Source organism: Podarcis muralis, chromosome 1 (assembly GCF_964188315.1).
Source record: "Podarcis muralis chromosome 1, rPodMur119.hap1.1, whole genome shotgun sequence".
Lineage (NCBI taxonomy): Eukaryota > Metazoa > Chordata > Lepidosauria > Squamata > Lacertidae > Podarcis > Podarcis muralis.
Window position 1 is genome coordinate 30,661,055 of NC_135655.1, and position 6,176 is coordinate 30,667,230.

At 46.8% G+C, this 6,176-nt stretch overlaps 1 long non-coding RNA gene across 1 annotated transcript; it reads left to right on the forward strand.

Annotated features, from left to right (window-relative positions):
• The first annotated feature begins 575 nt into the window (after window positions 1–575).
• On the forward strand, window positions 576–3,994 carry LOC114591747 (uncharacterized). The gene is made up of 3 exons (XR_013392099.1): window positions 576–1,883; window positions 2,850–2,914; window positions 3,601–3,994. It is a non-coding gene; the product is annotated as an uncharacterized LOC114591747 (long non-coding RNA).
• The last annotated feature ends 2,182 nt before the right edge of the window (window positions 3,995–6,176 follow it).

Sequence of the window (6,176 nt, forward strand, 5' to 3'; positions counted from 1 at the left end):
ATGGATTTGCCCTACCTTTAAAATCTTGTATTTTATAATTAGTCTTCTTTGAAAAGATGGAGGGCAAAATGAACAGATTGAAGAAGGAAGGAAGGAAGGAAGGAAGGAAGGAAGGAAGGAAGGAAGAAAGAAAGAAAGAAAGAAAGAAAATGCACTAGAGACTCTAGGAAAGAAGATGAACAGGGAGGTCAGAGCAGCTATTTTATTTATTTAGTTATGCATCATGCCTTTTATTCCTTTAGGGTGTCACTGAGATTTGCCACCTGAGTGGTCTTGGGAAGCAGCAAAAGTGCTGATCGGGCTGTGGAGGAGGATGGAAACTGCCCCACGCCCCCAATGTGGATGTCCACATTTGCAGGTCTCCACTGTGCAAGGTACACTGGCCGAGCAGCCAATCACAGTGGATATATGTTATGGATGGGATCCAAACATGCTCTGTCAGTTCACACGTCACATCTCAGTTATACCAGGTATGAGGCAGGAGCAAGTATTTCCCTCCTAGCAGGTGGCAGAACTCATATCTCCATTTCAACTTGAGGAATATATGGAAGGATGTGCTCCAGGTTCATGCTATGACTGGGATGTTGTTTAAAAGAGTTGGGATTGCTAATTGGCACTGATATCAACCTGACTGGCGATTCATTTCTCAAATGCAAAGTGCCAGGGACCCGATCTTTCTATCAATTTCAGTTTGGAGAGACATGCATTCTGTGCATGCTCAGATGTACTCAAAACTTCATTCTTACTGAGATCAATGTTGGATCGCTGGGTTATATTCTAAAGCACACGGCTTCTCCCAAAGATTCGTGGGAACTGTAGTTCACCCCTTACAGATCATAGCACCCACAACAAACCACAATTCCCAATATTCCTTTTCTTGTGTGTGGTGGGTGATGTGCTTTAAATCTGTGGTCGCTCACCTCCCCCTGCTACGACCACCACTTTGTGCTAAACCTAATGACAAATTCACTGCAGCTTCTTCCCGGGGTGTAGACTGCCCCGTTTTGAAACTCCGATTCAAAGAGGGCCCTTGTGTTTTTGCAGTGACTCCTCAGTGCAAACTAGGGAGAGGCGGGAGCAACAAAACAGCATCAGCTCCAGGGGAAAGGAGCCACAAAAAGCGACGGGAGAGAGAGAAAGAAAGGAAGAAAAAGAGGAAGAGAGGAGGAGAGCGCGTTTCAACTGGAGTTTCAATGCAAGCCGGCGTCGTTACCAGCTGGCATGGCCTCTGCTCCAAAGCACCAGCCAGACCCAGCGGGGCCGGGGCCCACTTGCGGGTTCAGTCAGCCTAGACCCGCGGAAGCTGACTCGGAGAGCCGCAGAAAGGCAGGCCGGCCGCCCCTCACCGGGGGAGCCCAGCCTCCGTCTTCTGGAGCCGGCAGATGCAAGGCCGGTCCCGCCCCGCACTTGAAAGGCGGCTTCTCTTTCAGGCCTCCCTCCTCTCCGCCGACAGCGGGAGGCGGGGAGCGGCTGGCTGGGCTGCCTCGTCTCGTGTCTCGGCTCTCCCTTTGTGCGTACCTCCCGGAACGATTATTAAACGCAAATTACAAAAAGAGGTGACCCAAGCGATCTTTATTTCTTCTTTCAACAAGTGCTGCCTGGAGGGTCCTGATTCCCAATTCTGTTTCAATTACCGCTTGCCATTTTTTATCCGCCCCGCCCCGCCCAAACACAAAGTGACTCGTGCCTGCAATTACCAGCCCCCGAAAAAGCAGAGCAGAGCCGGCCTGCCTGCAAACTTTTTTCCTTCTGCATTGGCTGGGGGATTGAAGGCCTCAGTCGGTGAGCAATGGCAGCCCTGCAGTCGGGATGTGCGGCGCAGGCTCCTCATCCCCGCTCGCCTCTCGGCCTTCCTCGCTGCTCCTGGGCTCCTTTGCGCTCAGGTAAGAGCCAGGTACACGCGTCAGGATAGTCCAGGGGATACTTCTCTGCCCATAAACTCATCACAAACCCCTACAGGAATCCATGACTGGCAATCATGTACTTTGAAAATATGCCTGTTTTCTCAGGCCTGACATTTTTGCAGGCACTGAAGGGCCCCTCCAAACAACCTTTTCATTACATGTGCACAATAATTTCTGCTCAGGATGTTATCAGGGCAGTCATACACGATCCAGCTTTCAATACTGTTCGCACCAGCAAACGTTTTGGGTTGGTCATTTCCAACCGGTGCATATCCCCGTAACTACCAACGGAAATGCCACCACTTTTTATCCTGCAAAATGTTCCTGTTTGTTGTGCAAATAGCCCCTCTGAACAGCGCACGCACCCAATGCGCATTTAAAGCATGTGACTTCCCTGGAAAGACTCCTGGAAGCTGTGTTTGTTAAGGATACTTGGAATTGTAGTTCTTTGAGGGGGGGAAATACGGTTCGCAGGATTCTTTGAGGGAAGTAATGTCCTTTAAGGGTGGCTGCACACTGCATGGTGACGTGCATTCTGTGCTGGATGCAGGCATGTCTTTTGGGGGGTGCCATGCACATAACATCATCCCCATGTTGTTGCCATCCCACAATATTTGTCAATTTAAAGCAGGTTCTGCTAGGACGGTTATAATCCATTTTGTCCTGAGAATGCTTGCTGCCTTCATTTGTAAATGGAGAGCGCTTTCTCAAGTCATCTCTTATTGGAGCAGGCCTACAGACATCGCCCCTCTCCTCTCGCCATGTTTATCTTGCCTGTGAATGAAATAGGCAAAATAGGAAGCAGTACAGTAATTCGAATGCCTCTCTGTGTATATATATATATATCCTCTGTATATCAGTATACGTTGGCTAGCAGCCATTTTATTGTGTGTTCACCTTCACAACAGTCCTGGAGGATAGGTCACTGCTGTTCCCATTTTACAGATGAGGAACCAAAGTGGTGACAGATCACAACCCGCTCAACGCCACACAAGGAGTTCAACGCTCAGGTGAGATTCATTGCACCCCGTCTGGATTCTCACTACTTCCTTCCTTTTGTGTTGACGGGTGTGAAGTTGAAGGGGTTGTGGCGCTGCAACTTGGCACATTTCAAAGCTGCTGTTTAATTGCTTTTACCACAAAGTCTGCTGTTGAGTATGCAATAATCAAGGGCTCACCTAGACAGCCATTTTATCATCTACTACCAATAGTCTCAAACTGTGTGTGTATGTGTTAGTATCTTGTTAGGGCACATAAGGAGAACAAAAAGAACATACTCCATGTGAAAATGACCGTAAGATTGGGACTCTCCCTACCAAAATCAAGAGATATGCCAGCACTGTGAGATCTGAAATATTCGTATGTGCTACAGTGTTTTTGAATACAGTGGTACCTCAGGTTACATACGCTTCCGGTTACAGACTCCGCTAACCCAGAAATATTACCTCGGCTTAAGAACTTTGCTTCAGGATGAGAACAGAAATCGTGCGGCAGCAGCGGGAGACCCCATTAGCTAAAGTGGTGCTTCAGGTTAAGAACAGTTTCAGGTTAAGAACGGACCTCCGGAACGAATTAAGTACTTAACCTGAGGTACCGCTGTAGAAGGATTACCCCTCACAACCACAGCAATATCTTTAATAACCTTCCAAGCAATATATATATATATATTAAGAACATTTTGTATCTTTATTTTTAGAAATCAAGCCACTGAAAGACAGTGTTGCTTCGGTCTGGTCAGACCAGGAGTAGAAGAAGCTCCTGCCCCACCCACATTGCACCAAGCTTTTGGTAAGAATTCTCTTATTTTGTTCAGTCAGTGGAGTTATACAGGCTGCGTATACACTATACCTTGAAAACACATTTGAAGCATGTTTCCCTCCTCAAAGAATGGTAGGCACTGCAGTTTACTCCTCACAGAGCTACAATTCCCAGCACTCCTTCACAAACTACAGGGCCCATAATTCTTTGAGGAGGGAAATGAGCTACGTGTGTGCTTTAAGCAGGTACTTAGGAGAGTGCCAGTGGCACCCACAGGTGTAGAATTCAGTTACCTCTAAATTTGAACCACAAATCTACTCTGATGAAGGGAAGCAGCAAAAGAACCAAGTTAAAAAACAACAAACAAATTTAGGCTAAAATCCAAAAACAGTTCAATTCAGAGCATCTGTATTATATTTGCAGGACATCCCTAGCAATTGAAAAGTAGTGGTAGTGTTGCTTGAAAGTCCCACATAAATTACTTTTCCTGTTGTAACTGAACAGCTAAATCCTCTGTTCCACCAGTGTCAGGCAAATACCCTTGTGCAGCGTTTATGAAGTAAGTAAGTAAGTAAGTAAGTAAGTAAGTAAGGGGTATTGCAAAGGGCAGGGCCGGATCAAGCACTGGCTCCCAGGCAGGCACCACTTGTGTCCTTCCTTCTGCTTGCTTCAGGAACCTAAGCGAGCTACAACGTCCTCCACCAGCACCGCCATGACCACTGGGCTCCCAGCTTGAGGAAGGTGAGCAGGGGGAAATTTACAGCCCTGGTTATTGAGTGGTGCGTGAGCTGTTTGTCACACTGAGCCCTGGCACCTTGTCCTACCTGTGTTGTGCGTATTTTATTGGTGTTGAGCAGAACGGAGGCAAGAGCAGAGGGGAGTCTGGGAGGAAAGCCACTCATGTGAAAAATGAACCGAGCCAAACAGGATTGAGAAAGAGAGACATGTAGGGGAAGCGGGTGAAAGGGCCAGATTATAAAACACAAGACAAATGTCCTCCCTGGCAGCAGAGTTAGGCAGAGGAAAGGCTGGGGAGAGAGAATAGAGATGCTGCCTTGTAATGCTCCCACAAAAGGGACTCTTCACAAAGCCAGAAGTAGGGGGTTGGGGAGCCATAGGAGAGCCACGTGGAAAATGCCCCAGGGGGACTAGTCTGCTGGGATTTTGCACAAAAAGGCCCTTGCCCCGTGATCACCTGGGAGCCTTCTCCCTCCACCACTAACACCAAAGCAGAAAAGGGATAGCAGAAGGTCTGTTTTGAATTTCACATGCTTTCCATCTCCCTGAATGCTAAACTTTCAAGGCAGGAGGAAAAAAGCAAGGGAGGGGAGGGAGAGAGAACACAACAAAATAAGCCTTGCTTTGTTGGCGAGGCCGATCCCAAGATTTCCTGTTAGGAACAAGAAAGGAAAGAGAGAGGAAGGGAGGAAGAGAAGGAAAGAAAGGGAGCTAGACGGAGGGGTTTGCTTTGTGCTTGCAACAAGCCACTAAAGGTGCATTTTTAATTAAATTTATACAAAATGTGTCAGTTTTATCTCTGTGTTTCAAACCTGACTCTTTTCTATCAAAGTAAAGTATTGATCTTCATTGCCCCGAAGCTACCCGACTGAATTAAACAGAATAAATAGAAGGAGGACTGCAAGGGCTTAGAAACAACTGCAGAGAGAGAGAGAGAGAGGCGCATGTTTTAATGGCTCGGCAGTCATTTGCTGCAATTAAAAAACAAAACCATTTAGAGGGGGCTGTTAACACCTTGAAGTCTGAAAAATCCTCACTTCAAAAAAAAAGCCCCAAAACAGCTCCCAGGCAAAACATTTTAATTGCCATAAATACTTCCAACCTCAGCCACGCACTGGTGCATATGCGCAAGGCAGAAGCAGAACAAGGGGATTGAAGCAAGGGAGAGAGATGGGCCCAGAGATCTGCAGAACCAACAGGAAGGGGAAAAAATCATTTGTCTGATATGGTATAGACAGAACAAAGGTGTCCAATAATAGATGACAAACACCCGTATACAAAAGACTTGGTGATCAGACTGCAATGTGGACAGATGTCATATGCTTAAATGCTGAATGTAGAAGTATGCAGGAACAGAACAATATATAAACCCACATGCATTCTGATGCACAGAGATCTCCAATCTCTGCCGTAGTCATTCACCATAATTTAGCATCGATTCACACCTGCCTGTGCCTTACTCCGTGATTTAGCATTCAGTAGCTGGCAGATGAATGTGTGAACTGTGCCCACAGGCAACATTTTGTGGTGTTAAGGGATATGAAAACTTAGTTTGTAGTACAAGTCATCAGTTTTGCTGTTTGGGGGGGCAAAGTGGGGGTCGAGCACAGTTCCCTCCCCCTGTGCATGTGCCAGAGCCAAACCACATAAGACAGGAGATCTGGAATCAGGTCTAGTGACACTTAACGTTAAATAAACTTTTAAACTCAGGTTTTTATAGATGTCGTAGTGTTAGAGACAAGTGTATCCTCTCCTTCTGCCTCTTCACCCGCTGCC